Below are 15,487 nucleotides of genomic sequence, written 5' to 3'. Positions count from 1 at the left end.
GCATCATCATGTTTTAAAACTTGCATTCTTCCGGGTTCTCCGAGTTCTCTCCGTTGTCCGTTCTGAGCCCAACCACACTTGCACGCGCCCGCGGCATGTCCAAAATAGTATTTTTATAAGTGGCCGGAAAATGTTCTCGGAATGGGTTGAAAGTTGGCATGCGGTGTTGTTATAGTGTTAGTAGGTCGCCTGCCAAGTTTCATTGCATTCAGGGTTCGTTTGATAGCCCAAACATTAAACTATAGCGGCACTATAACCGGTCTATTGTTGGATGTTTTCGGTCTCCGGAAACAGTCGTCGGGCCTATCCTCTTATCTCGTCTCAGACATTTGCCTTATGCACTACCTCTCACCGCCAGGCCCTACCTAATCTCTCTCGTCATCCCGCGGACCTCCTCCCGCGCGCGTCCGAAATCTGTCCCGGACCCAACCCGGACTGTCGCCACCGTTGTGTCCGGATCATCCCCAAACATCTACAAAACGTCTCCGTTTTCTTATTTGGGCTCCCTAGCCTATTTTTTCCGACCATTCGATTACGATCGAAGGGACGGATTAGCCCCTACCCAAATCCACTCGGTATTTATAACTAGACCAAACCCTATAATCTAGGATTATGTCCCATCCATCCCATCCCCAGGCCGCCGCCACTTCTCTTGTTCTCATCGCCGAACCAACCAACCAACCAGCCTCCATCTTGCCCGATCCAAACCCAATCCCCATCGATCCAAAAATCCTCTCGGCCTCCATCCAGCGCCTCATCCCCCCCTCTCGTGCCTTGATCGAGGATGGATCGAGAGCAGCGCCGTCAGACCCCGAGCAACACCGCACCATGGCCCCTGCCGTCAAGCCGCAGCTCCTGCCCGTGGAGCCCCTCGTCCCCGTGCCCCTGTTTCACTCGGACCCCGCGACCATGAGGAGGCCATGTGAGCGGCGCTGCTGCACCTCGTCACCATCACCTGCCCGCCAGAGTCCCCTGTCCGCCATCTCTCTTTGCTTCCTTCCCCTGAACCTTCTCTGAACCTCTCTCTCTTTTCTTCAGTCAACAGCAGCAGTCGCTGCATTCTCTCGCCGGTGAGCCCAGGGGATGAGCAGCGCACCCCTGCCTCCTTCCCCATGCCCAGGTCCGCCAACGCGCCGTCCTGGAGCCCCGCGTCCAAGTCCCGCGCCCCCACGACCTCGCCGCAGCTCGGTGCCGCCGCAAGCCCACGTCGTCGACGGCCTCTGCTTCCCCTACAACAGAACGAGTGCATATCTGTGTTGACCGACCAGCCTCGGCTCGTCCATGGCCACGCTACGCCATGGCCTTGTAGCTCCCTTCCATTGTGCCCGGCCCCGTTCGCCTCCACGTCGTCCCCGTCACCATGTCCGACCGTGGGCATCGCTGCTGCATCTCCTGCTTCACGACGAGGCGCGCCCCTCGTTGACTTGATCCAGCGCCCGAGTGGGCCGGCCTGCCAGCGCCCGAGGCCCAGATGCGCCCCTGCCAGGCCTCTCCATCAACTGGGCCAGGCCCATGGGGTGAGGCCACACCCGAGCACCCCTTCTTTCTTTCTTTTTTTGTTGTTGTTTTGCTCCTGTTGTGGCCCAGTTTGCCTCAGATCTGTCTTGTGTTGTTTTTTTCCTGAGAGGACGATTTTTCTAATTTCCAGAGACATCAGTTTTGCAGGAAACCCCCTAGACTACATGCATATAATAACTCACAATTGGTGCATCGGATTAAAATGAATTATACATGAAAGTTGCTTAGAATTTTGTGTAGATTAATAATATCCAACTTTCATCTATGTTTAAGATGTTTAAAATGATGTTTGATTAAATTTGCTCCTATGCCATGCTAAAATGACTTAATTCATAACTAAATAACCGTAGCTCGGTTTCTACTAAACTTTATATGTAAATGGGGTGAAAAAATGCCTAGCTTAACATGGTGGCTTTACTTTGCATGTTTAATAACTCTAAAATTGTGTTTAGGGAAGAACAGTACCATAACCAAAATATGCATATGGGGATTTACCGGAATTGTTGTTTGTTGTTTCCGGCCTCATTGAAACTTGCCTAGATAGGTAGTTTTCTTTTGCTTCACCCTCTTGCCATGTTTAACAACATTTAATATTGCTGGGTACATAAACAAGATCGAACTAAATAACTTGTTGTGGTGTTTCGTCAATATGCAACTCGTTGCATATTGATCTCCACTTAATTTGTAGAATTGCTTGTGCACTTTGCCATGCCATGCTTCCTTAAACCGGACATGCATCGCACTTGTTGTGAATCATGCCATGTCGTTGTAGTGGTTGTTTACTATGTTGTTTGCTTTCTTTCCGGTGTACTTCTTTGAGGTAACCGGTAACGTCATGTTGTGAGGATCCGTTCGACTATGTCCGTTTGTCTTCTTCATGGACTCGTTATTCTTCCTTGCGGGATCTTAGGCAAGATTACCATACCCTCGAAATCACTTCTAGCTTTGCTTGCTAGTTGCTCCCTCTTTTGCTATGCCTATGCTGCGATACCTACCACTTGCTTATCATGCCTCCCATATTGTTGAACCAAGCCTCTAACCCACCCTATCCTAGCAAACCGTTGTTTGGCTATGTTACCGCTTTGCTCAGCCCCTCTTATAGCGTTGTTAGTTGCAGGTGAAGATTGGAGCTTGTTCCATGTTTGGAACATGGATATTTTGTTGGGATATCACAATATTCTGTTATTTAATCAATGCATCTATATACTTGGTGAAGGGTGGAAGGCTCGGCCTTATTCCTGGTGTTTTGTTCCACTCTTGTCGCCCTAGTTTCCGTCATATCAGTGTTATGTTCCCAGATTTTGCGTTCCTTACGCGGTTGGGTTATAATGGGAACCCCTTGACAGTTCGCCTTGAATAAAGCTCCTCTAGCAAGGCCCAACATTGGTTTTACCATTTGCCACCTAGCCTTTTCTTTCCCTTGAGTCGGCCGGCTCAAGGGTCATCTTTATTTAACCCCCCCCCCCCCCGGGCCAGTGCTTCTCTAAGTGTTGGTCCAACTGAGCGATGTCCGAGGCTACCAGGGGTAACTCTGGGCTGGCTTACCCGACGTCTTGCTCATCCGGTGTGCCCTGAGAACGAGATATGTTCAGCTCCTATCGGGATTTGTCGGCACATCTGGGTGGCTTTGCTGATCTTGTTTTACCATTGTCGAAATGTCTTGTAACCGGGATTCCGAGTCTGATCGGGTCTTCCCGCTAGAAGGAATATCCTTCGTTGACCGTGAGAGCTTGTGATGGGCTAAGTTGGGACACCCCTGCAGGGTTTTGAACTTACGAAAGCCGTGCCTGCGGTTATGGGCAGATGGGAATTTGTTAATGTCCGGTTGTAGAAAACCTGAAGTTCATCTTAATTAAAATACATCAACCACGTGTGTAACCATGATGGTCTCTTCTCGGCGGAGTCCGAGAAGTGAACACGGTGTTGGAGTTATGCTTGACGTAGGTTGTTCTCGGATCACTTCTTGATCATAGTTGTTCGATCGTGCTTTTGCCTTCTGTTCTCGCTCTCTTTTGTGAATGGGTTAGCCACCATATATGCTAGTCGCTTGCTACAGCTCACATCATACCTTTACCTTACCCATGAGCTTAAATAGTCTTGATCGCGAGGGTGTGAGATTGCTGAGTCCCCGTGACTCACAGATACTTCCAAAACCAGCTTGCAGGTGTCGTTGAAATGTGCGGATGACGCAACCAAGCTCAAGGAGGAGCTCGATGAAGATCTTGTTCTTTATGTTGTTCCGTTTTCCAGTTGATCAGTAGTGGAGCCCAATTGGGACGATCGGGGATGTATGTAGCATTGGGTTAGTCTTCTTTTATTTTGGTTCCATAGTCGGACCTTGATTGTATTTGGTTGATGTAATGCTTTATTCATGTAATTGTGTGAAGTGGCGATTGTAATCCAACTATGTTTCTTTTTCCCTTATGTATTACATGGATTGTGTGAAGATTACCTCACTTGCGACATTGCTTTCAATGCAGTTATGCCTCTAAGTCGTGCTTCAACATGTGGGAGATATAGCCGCATCGAGGGCGTTACATTCCTTCTCGTCCTCGAGTAGGTAATTGATAAAAACAGAATTTTTGATGTGGAATGCTACCTAACATGTTTATCCATGTAATTTCTTTATTGTGGCATGAATGTTCAGATCCATATGATTCAAAACAAAAGTTTAATATTGACATAAAACAATAATACTTCAAGCATACTAACAAGGCAATTATGTCTTCTCAAAATAACATGGCCAAAGAAAGCTTATCACTACAAAACCATATAGTCTAGCTATACTCCATCTTCATATCACAAAATATATAAATAATGCACAACCCTAGTGACAAGCCAAGTAATTGTTTCATACTTTTTCAACTTTCACGCAATACATGAGCGTGAGCCATGTACATAGGTGGAATAGAAGGTGGTTGTGGAGAAGACAAAAAGAAGGAGATAGTCTCACAACAACTAGGAGTATCAACGGGCTATGGAGATGCCCATTAATAGATATCAATGTGAGTGAGTAGGGATTGCCATGCAACGGATGCACTAGAGCTATAAGTTTATGAAAGCTCAAAAAGAAACTAAGTGGGTGTGCATCCAACTTGCTTGCTCACGAAGACCTAGGGCAATTTGTGGAAGCCCATCATTGGAATATACAAGCCAAGTTCTATAATTAAAAATTCCCACTAGTATATGAAAGTGACAATATAGGAGACTCTCTATCATGAAGAGTATGGTGGTACTTTGAAGAACGAGTGTGGTATCTCATTTTTTGGGCCTTCTCTCATTTTTTTGGCCTCTTTTTTTCTTCTTCTAGAGTCTCATCCTGACTTGTGGGGGAATCATAGTCTCCATCATCCTTTCCTCACATGGGACAATGCTGTAATAATGAAGATCATCACACTTTTATTTACTTACAACTCAAGAATTACAACTTGATACTTAGAACAAAATATGACTCTATATGAATGCGTCCAGCGGTGTACCGGGATGTGCATGAATCAAGAGTGACATGTATGAAAAAATTATGAACGGTGGCTTTGGCACAAATACAATGTAAACTACATGATCATGCAAAGCGATATGACAATGATGGAGCGTGTCATAATAAAAGGAAGAGTGGAAATTTGCATGGCAATATATCTCGGAATGGATATGGAAATGCCATAATAGGTAGGTATTGTGGTTGTTTTGTGGAAGCTATATGGTGGTTTTATGGTACCGGCGGAAGTTGCGTGACACTAGAGAGGCTAGCAATGGTGGAAGGGTGAGAGTGCGTATAATCCATGGACTCAACATTAGTCATAAATAACTCATATATTTATTGCAAAAATCTATTAGTTATCAAACCAAAGTACTATGCTCATGCTCCTAGGGAGATAGATTGGTAGGGAAAAACTATCGCTCGTCCCCGACTGCCACCCATAAGGAAGACAATCAATAAATAAATCATGCTGCAACTTCATCACATAATGGTTCACCACCCGTGCATCCTATGAGAATCACAAACTTTAACACAAGTATTTCTCAAATTCACAATTACTCACTAGCATGACTCTAATATTTCCATCTTCGTATCTCAAAACAATCATAAGGAATCAAACTTCTAATAGTATTCAATGCACTTTATATGAGAGTTTTTTTATTATATCCTTTTTGGATGCCTATCATATTAGGACTAAATTTATAACCAAAGCAAATTACCATGCTTTTTAGAGACTCTCAAAATAATATAATTGAAGCATGAGAATTCAACAATTTCTATAAAATAAAACCACCACCGTGCTCTAAAAAGATATAGGTGAACCACTAGAGCAAAATTGCCTAGCTCAAAAGATATAAGTGAAGCACATAGAGTATTCTAATAAATCACGATTCATGAATCTATCTCTCAAATCATGATTGTGGAAAACTAAAAAGCAAAGACTCAAATCATGCAATACACTCCAAGCAAAACACATATCATGTGGTGAATAAAAATATAGCCTCAAGTAAAGTTACCGATATACGAAGACGAAAGAGGGGATGCCTTCGAGGGCATCCCAAAGCTAAGGCTCTTGGTTGTCCTTGAATATTACATTGGTGTTCCTTGGGAATCCCCAAGCATAGGCTCTTGCAACTCCTTATTCCATAGTCCATTAAGTCCTTACTGATAACTTGAAAACTTTACAACACAAAACTGAACAGAAAATCTCATCAGCTCCGATAGTATAAGAAAATAAGCCATCACTTTGGTACTGTTGTGAACTCATTCTTTATTTATATTGGTGCAATATCTACTGCATTCCAACTTTTCCATGGTTAATAACCCCCAATACTAGCCATAGATTCATCAAAATAAGCAAACAACACAAAGTAAACAAATCTGTCAAAAACAAAACATTCTGTAGCAATCTGTAACTCTCGAATACTTCTGTAACTCCAAAACTTTTGAAAAATTAGGACAACATAAGCAATTTATTTATTAATCTTCTGCAAAAAGAATCAGTATTTTATCGCGCTTATGCTAAAAATGAAAATTAATCTCCCGCCCATTAATCATTATAAGCATTCTCTTGGTTCTTCCTTCGGCCCTTCATATTGTATGACCATCTCATCATTATAAGCATTCTTTTGGAAAAAAGTCATGAGCTTGTGATGAGGACATCAATACCATTGTTACACCCACAGCCACTGCTGCTATACATACTGGACCAATTACTAGAGCTCGTGCACGCCAGTTAAATTACCAGGCACTTTTGTTTCTTGGTAATGATTCAAATCTTCATGAGAATATGATGGTGCCTAAATTGGATACATTTGCTTTGCTTACAAATGAAGGGCCTAGCTTGGACAAGAAAGATGAACCTTGGAGCAAGTTCAAGCATGGATATGATGGTGTGCGCAAGGGGCACAAGAACTGAGTTGCAAGTGATGATTTCAGGACTTTGAAGCCACCATAAGGAGTGCATGAAGCCTTGGACGAAATATACAAGATGCCACTTCATAAATTTCGTCCAAAGGCTATTCTAGGTCCTGCGTCACCTTATTTGTGGGCCAGTGTAACATCCCAAATTTTCAATTTGGAATGTTATACATTAGATCATCATGCATATCATATTTTATTTTGCATTTTGGTTGATCCTAGAAAATTCTACGCAACTCAATGACCAATGGGGAGAGTTGGGGATTTTGTTATTTTCATATTTGAGTTTTCTCAAATTTTGAGAATAGGATCATTTGATTTTATTTATTTCGGAGTTTCTCAAAATATGAGAGAGGGAATAAAATGACTTTCTCAAAATAAAGAAATATTGAGGATTTAATAATAAAAATCAAATAAGATTTTATTTCGGAGTTTTTCGGTGTTTTATTTGAATTTAGGAAAAATGTGCGTTTTTCAAAAATGCATTTAGGTTCCAAATAAATGTTCACCTTGTGCGGCTTGATTTTAGAAGCCCGTGAAAATTTATTTTGGAATTTTTGGAGTCCATTTATTATTTCTTTTTATTTTTCTTCCGAGCGGCATAATTTAAAAAAAACAAAAAAAACGAACCGACCTAGGGGCCGTGTCCGACCCGGACTCCTAGCCCACTAGGCTTTATAAGCCGGGGGGCCCCAGCCGAAGCCAGCCACCCACGCCCCAACCCTAGCGCCGCCCGCCGCCCCAGCGCCACCGCCGCGCCGCCTCGCCGCCCGCCACCCCAGCGCCGCCGACGAACGCCGCCGCCGCCGCACGTCGCCCGAGGTTCGTCGCCGCCTCGTTTTCCGTGCCATCATAATAAATAATTCGGCGTTCGTTGTTTTTTCTTTTTCTCGGATTAAATCCGCGATTTTTCTAATCGCGATTTCTGATCCGATTTTCGTTTTAGTATAATTTTTCGCTCGTTTATCGGAATCAGGCGATTCAAGCACCTAGAGTTTCGTCTCGAAACCCTCTATCCGAATAACCAACTTAAACAAGATTTTTAAACTGTAAAATTTGCCTTAGATCCAGATTACTAGAACAAAGTTGTTTTCTTTCGCCGTTTGACTTTCGTTGCTTCGTTTGATTTGATTCCTTTTGCCAACCGGAGTTCTTAAGTTGAACCTTCTGGTTAGATCTCTTATTTGAGTTTTACCCGTGCATTAGATGAGTACTTATTGTATGCTTGTGTTGTTTGTCTGTGATAGAATACCCGGAGTGCGCCGCCTGTTACTTCGAATCGTTAGCTTTCACGGATCATTAGCAAGGCAAGTAACACTTTGATCATACCTTTTCTACTAACCAGTTTTATTGCATTAGATCAATCCTCACACATTGCATGATTAGGATCTAATTAAATTGTGGGATGGGAATTAGATGTGGTAGTACCTATTACCTGTTATTATCAAACCTTTGGGAGTTACTTCTGCGTTTGCTTATTATGCCATGCTATGCTAGTAGACGTGGATTGGGTGAGTGATATCCATGACGGATGTGAGATTGTTAATTAATGGTTTATCTAAGGTGGCAACTTAAACACACATCTGGGTGGATTGAGGCACCTGGGTATTCCAGGACTTGCCTGTTTTCTTTTGGACCACCACCCAGGCTCAAAGGGATCATGAGACTATTCATACTAGAAACTTCCGTGTGCAGCCACAAGCTATTATGGGCTCTAGCATAGTTGACTAAGTCGTGCGAACTCTTACAGTGGTAGACTAGCAGATGTAGGGGATGTAGGTGGTACGGTCTACCCGATCGTAAGGTGCTAGCGCTTCTGAAAGACTATGTCTCGGTCATCCGTCTTCTCAAACACCATGTAGTACGAGAAACCAAACGGAGGCGATCGAGTCTTGTGGGGAAAAGTGCGCAAACCTTTGCAGAGTGTAATACACTAATCATGGTTAGCCATCTCCCCGGTTATGGACATCTTGAGTATCTAGTACTTGGATTATCATGTGAATCTCAACATGTTACTCTAAATTAATTTTGTTGGGTTATGTTTAATGATGATGCTTAATTGGGATTGAGAATGCTATCAACCATTCTCAATGTTTAACAACCACCGTGATAGTTAAATAAATTTATTCCTTTGAAGTAGGGAAAATTGGCTTTACGCAAAACTGTAACCATAGAGCTTTCCACCAGCCAAATATGCATATAGTATAGCTATTACATTCCATTACTCTCTATGTGATACCTTGCCAGCATATTCCATGTGCTGACCCATTTCGGGCTGCAACGTTAATGTTGCAGACTTTTCAGACAACGACTAAGGAGTTTTTAGGTCGTGGTTCTATACTCAGTGATGCTGTTGGAGTTGATGGACTCACTTATCTTCCAAGCCTTCCGCTGTTATCGTTATTAGATGGCCTTGAGCCATATTTATTGTAATAAGTTCTCTTTTGAGTCACTCGATGTAATAAGTGTGTGATTGCTACTCTGCTATAAATCCTCCGAGTACTGTGTGGTGTCAGCATTACTGATCCACGGATGACACCGGAGCACAGTGATCAGACTGTTTGAGGTCTGGTCGCTACAGAGATGGTATTAGAGCACACACTGACTGTAGGACATGACCACTAAGCTAAAGACCTAGATCACTATTCACTCTCTCCTCTTCTGACCTCTCATCTTTTTTATTCTTTAGGATGGCAGATGCAAGGAACAAGTTCACACAACCGGATGAAGATACACCCTTTGGACGTCACTTGAAGGAAGTCACTAGATACCTGAACATAGGAGTACCAAGCTTCACAGGAACCTACAACGCCACTTTACCTAAAGAAGAGCGCTGGATGATTCAAGTTCAAGTTCTAGGAAGGACGGTCATGCCAGTCACTGAGCCCATAGAATTTTCTTTTGATGCACCAACTTGGAGTCTAGGAAAGAGCATGGCAGCTCACATCGCCATGGGACGCATTGGAGAAGTCTACCGTAAGGATCTCAAGGATACTATCTACCAGATTTGTGGGCGCCGAGATGAGCTCTGGGAGATGCTCAACACCCGGAAGGATAGATCAATTGCAGCTTTTATCCAGGAGTTAAACCAGCACATTCAACGACAGGAGAACCAGATGTGCGCCGACATGATAGATCTGAAGAAGGCTAAGACTAGAATCAAGGAACTGGAGGAAGAACTCAAGGCTACACGTGAAGATTATGAAGAGGAAATTGAAGTATTGGTGGATAAGAATGCCGACCTAACTATGAAGCTAGCATTATTTATGGGAGGCCCTACACCAGTAGATGAAGACGCAGAACCCCAGGAGATTAGCCCGGAAGACTACATCATCATCGACGGCACCGACTCGGAACCAGATAGTAGCGATGATGACTCTGTTGATGAAGCTAGAGCAGATATCATGGATTCTGCAACCGAAGGATATTTCTAGTAGACTACCTCATCAGTAGTAGTAGTCCACCATGTAAATACAGTAGTCCGAGCACTTTTGCGATAGTTAGATCGATTGTATGCCCTTGTTTGATTGATTGAAGTGAATTGTTTGCTTTTGCCTCATGTGCATATGGGTAGTGTTTTCTCTTTAGACCCCCTCTATTCTTATATCTCATCTTTTCTAAACCCTCAGATGCCTCCGAGACGTGACCCCGGATTTGCCTTTCCACTGGAGCTCACCCAGTTGATCCAGCAGCAGAACACATTGATGCAGTTGCTAGTCCAGAATCAGAATCAGGGGAACAACAACAATAACCCACCACCACCACCACCACCTGTTGACCACTTAGCCCATTTTCTTAGGCTGAATCCGCCGGTGTTTTCCAGTAGCACCGAGCCGATAGTAGCAGATGATTGGCTTCGCAAGACAGCTAGGGAGTTGACCACAGCAGGATGCACAGATGCGGAGAAGGTGAAGTTTGCCGCACATCAGCTAGAAGGACCCGCAGCATCATGGTGGGAGAATTTCACAGCCACTTTCCCTGTCGACACTGTCACATGGGACCAGTTTCAGCACGCTTTTCGTACTACACATGTTTCAGCAGGAGCTATGGCCATGAAGAAGCGTGAGTTTCGCAACTTGCGCCAAGGAGGACGGACTGTTGGCCAGTACGTGGAGGAATTTAGTAAGTTAGCACGTTATGCCCCAGATGAGGTCGCTACGGATGCAGCTAAGCAGGAGAAGTTTCTGAAAGGACTGAATGATGAGTTGAGCATGCAGTTGATGGTAGCCACCTTCAACAACTACTAGGAGTTGGTAGATCGTGCTCTTATGATTGAAGGGAAGCAGCAGCAAATTGAGAATCGCAAGAGGAAGTATGGACAAGGAAAGTACAATTCAGGAGCTCAGCAGAAGCCACGTTTTACCCCTAGACCGGGAGGACATTTTCAGCATACCCATGGAGGAGGTAGCTCGCACAATCACAATGGCACCAAGAATGGTAATGGCAATGGAGGAAGCAACGGCCAGAACCGCACCAACCCCTCAACCCCAGCCAAGAAGGACTTGAGCCAAGTCACTTGCTTTAAGTGTTCGAAGACCGGACATTATGCCAATGAATGTCCTGAATTACAAAATGGAAATAGCAATGGAAGTTCTGGGAAGAAGCTGAACCCTTTCAATAGGGGACAGGTGAACCACGTTAGCGTGGAGGAGGTTGAAGCTCAGCCCGATGCAGTAATAGGTAAGTTTTTGGTTAAGTCATTTACTGCGCTCGTTCTTTTTGATACTGGCGCATCGCATTCATACATCTCAAGGGGATTTGTGGATAAGTATAACCTACCAACCCAAGCCCTTAGGTCACCCATGTTAGTAACCTCGCCCAGAGCAGAGTATGTGGCTATTCTATGGTGGGATCGGTTACCATTAAGGATTGGTAACTATGTTTTTCCCTCAGACCTAATAGTATTGGAATCTCAAGGATTGGATGTGATATTAGGCATGGATTGGTTATCAAAGTATGAAGGGAATATTGAATGTGCTAGTAAGTCAATTTTGCTTACCACCCCAGAAGGGAGAAGGATCAAGTATGTATCCCGACATGTGCCAAAGAGGACTCAAGTAAATTGCCTAACAGGAGTTGTGCAGGAGGAAGTTCCAGTGGTAAGGGATTTTCCCGATGTATTTCCAGAAGAGTTGCCAGGCATGCCACCGGATAGAGATATTGAGTTTTGGTTTGAGCTATTGCCAGGCACAGGGCCAATATCAAAGAGACCATATAGGATGCCAGCAAAGGATTTGGTGGAAATTAAGAAGCAAATTAAGGAGTTACTGGATAAAGGATATATTCGCCCAAGTTCTTTGCCTTGGGGATCGCCAGTACTTCTAGTGGAGAAGAAGGATGGATCGTTAAGGATGGTTGTTTATTATCGAGGATTGAATGAAGTAACGATCAAGAACAAGTACCCACTACCAATGATCAACGATCTGTTTGATCGATTGCAAGGAGCTAAGGTATTTTCCAAGATCGATCTGCGATCAGGATACCACCAGTTGAAGATTCGAGAACAGGATATTCCGAAGACAGCTTTTACCACCAGGTATGGGCTGTATGAGTATACCGTTATGTCATTTGGTCTGACTAACGCACCTGCCTATTTTATGAACATGGTGAACAAAGTGTTTATGGAGTTTTTGGATAAGTTCGTTGTAGTGTTCATTGATGATATCCTGGTTTATTCGAAGAATGAAGAGGAGCATAAGGAACATCTGCGTTTGGTACTTGGAAAGCTCAGAGAACATCAATTATATGCCAAGTTCAGCAAATGTGAGTTTTGGTTGAAGGAATTAGGATTCCTCGGACACGTTATATCTGGAGAAGGTATAGCAGTTGATCCCACTAAAGTTGAAACCGTGACCAAGTGGGAAGCCCCAACAATAGTTGGAGAGATCCGTAGTTTTCTTGGACTCGCAGGATACTACCGGAGATTTATTGAGAATTTCTCAAAGATTGCGAAGCCTATGACTGAGTTGTTAAAGAAGGATACCTGGACAGAGGAATGTGAGGCTAGTCTCCAGGAGTTGAAGAAACGCTTAGTTACCTCACCAGTGTTCATTTTGCCGGACCAGACCAAAGATTATGAGGTGTATTGCGACGCTTCACGTCGAGGACTTGGAGCAGTGCTTATGCAGGAAGGGAGAGTTGTTTCATATGCCTCAAGACAACTGAAGCCTCATGAGTTGAATTATGCTACGCATGATTTGGAGTTAGCAGCCGTAGTGCATGCATTGAAGACATGGAGACATTTCCTCATTAGAAATCATTGTGAGGTGTACACGGATCATAAGAGTTTGAAGTACATTTTCACACAAAAGGAGTTAAATCTCAGACAAAGGAGATGGTTGGAGCTTATCAAGGATTATGATATGAAATTGCATTATCATCCTGGAAAGGCTAATGTAGTAGCAGACGCATTAAGCCGCAAGAGCCATGGCAATATGTTAATGACGGGAGAAATACCAAGGGAGTTAGCCGAAAATCTTCGTGAACTATGTTTGGAAATAGTTCCGAGAGGCTATGTAGCAGCATTGGAGATTCAGTCAACTTTGATGCATAGAATCAGAGAAGCTCAGAAAGCTGACAAAGAGATTGCCGCTATAAAGGAGAAACTGAGCAAAGGAAAAGCTAAAGGATTTCGTGAGGATGAGCACGACACCCTATGGTTTGAAGACCGTGTTTACGTGCCCAATGACCCGTAGATCAGGAAGTTGATTTTGCAAGAGGCACATGATTCACCATATTTGATTCACCCAGGTAATACCAAGATGTATTTGGATTTGAAGGATATTTTCTGGTGGACCGGAATGAAGAAGGATATTGCGGAGTATGTAGCAGTTTGTGATGTATGTCAGAGAGTAAAGGCAGAGCATCAGAAGCCAGCAGGATTGTTACAACCATTGCCGATACCCGAATGGAAGTGGGATAAGCTAGGCATGGATTTTATCACGGGATTACCCAGGACTCGTTTAGGATATGACTCGATTTGGGTTGTAGTTGATCGATTGACGAAAGTAGCCCATTTCATCCCAGTAAAGACCACTTATACCAGTGCTAAGTTGGCAAAGATATACATGACCAGGATCGTATGTCTGCATGGAGTTCCAAGGAGTATCGTATCAGATAGAGGAACCTAGTTTACCTCAAAGTTCTGGAAGCAGTTGCATGAAACTTTGGGAACCAGGCTAGAATTTAGTACAACTTTTCATCCATAGACAGATGGACAGACCGAGAGAGTCAATCAGATTTTGGAGGATATGCTGAGAGCTTGTGCGCTAGATTACGGATCTAGTTGGGACGATAATTTGCCATATGCAGAGTTCTCTTACAACAACAGTTACCAAACTAGTTTGAAGATGGCCCCTTTCGAAGCTTTGTACGGAAGGAGGTGCAGGACACCGTTGTCATGTGACGAAGTTGGAGACCGCCAGTTGTTTGGACCTGACTTGATTAAAGAGTCTGAACAGAAGGTGAAATTGATTCGCGATAGGCTCAAGGTAGCCCAGTCCAGACAGAAGAGTTATGCGGATTCTAAATGCAAGGAGACAGTTTACGAAGTTGGAGATAGAGCTTATCTTCGAGTATCACCACTTCGGGGAACAAAGCGTTTTGGAGTTAAAGGAAGTTAGCACCACGATTTGTAGGACCATATCGAGTTTTGGAACATATGGGAGAAGTGGCCTACAAGTTAGAATTGCCCAAAGGATTGTCAGGAGTTCATGATGTGTTCCACGTTTCTCTGTTAAAGAAGTGCCACGCGGAGATGGCTGACATACCGTTGAGAGACACGGTGCCATTGGAGACTATTCAGTTGGATAACGATTTGACATACGAGGAGAAACCAGTTAGGATTCTCGAGTTTGCCAGTCGAGTCACTCACAGCAAGGTTATCAAGTTTTGCAAAGTTCAGTAGAGCCACCACTCAGAGGATGAAGCCACCTGGGTGCGAGAGGAAGATTTGCTCAAAGACCACCCTCACCTATTTTCTAGCCAACCCGAATCTCGAGGGTGAGACTCATCTTAAGGGGGGTAGGTTTGTAACATCCCAAATTTTCAATTTGGAATGTTATACATTAGATCATCATGCATATCATATTTTATTTTGCATTTTGGTTGATCCTAGAAAATTCTACGCAACTAAATGACCCACGGAGAGAGTTGGGGATTTCGTTATTTTCATATTTGAGTTTTCTCAAATTTTGAGAATAGGATCATTTGATTTTATTTATTTTATCATAAATTATTTCTATTACAAAAATATGAGAGAGGGAATAAAATGACTTTCCCAAAATAAAGAAATATTGAGGATTTAATAATAAAAATCAAATAAGATTTTATTTCGGAGTTTTTCGGTGTTTTATTTGAATTTAGGAAAAATGTGCGTTTCCAAAAATGCATTTAGGTCCCAAATAAATGTTCACCTTGTGCGCCTTGATTTTAGAAGCCCGTGAAAATTTATTTCGGAATTTTTGAAGTCTGTTTAGTATTTCTTTTTATTTTTCTTACGAGCGGAATAATTAAAAAAACGAACCGACCTAGGGGCCGTGTCCGACCCGGACTCCCGGCCCACTAGGATTT

This window comes from Triticum dicoccoides, chromosome 4A (assembly GCF_002162155.2).
Source record: "Triticum dicoccoides isolate Atlit2015 ecotype Zavitan chromosome 4A, WEW_v2.0, whole genome shotgun sequence".
Lineage (NCBI taxonomy): Eukaryota > Viridiplantae > Streptophyta > Magnoliopsida > Poales > Poaceae > Triticum > Triticum dicoccoides.
This window is presented reverse-complemented; position numbering follows the sequence as displayed.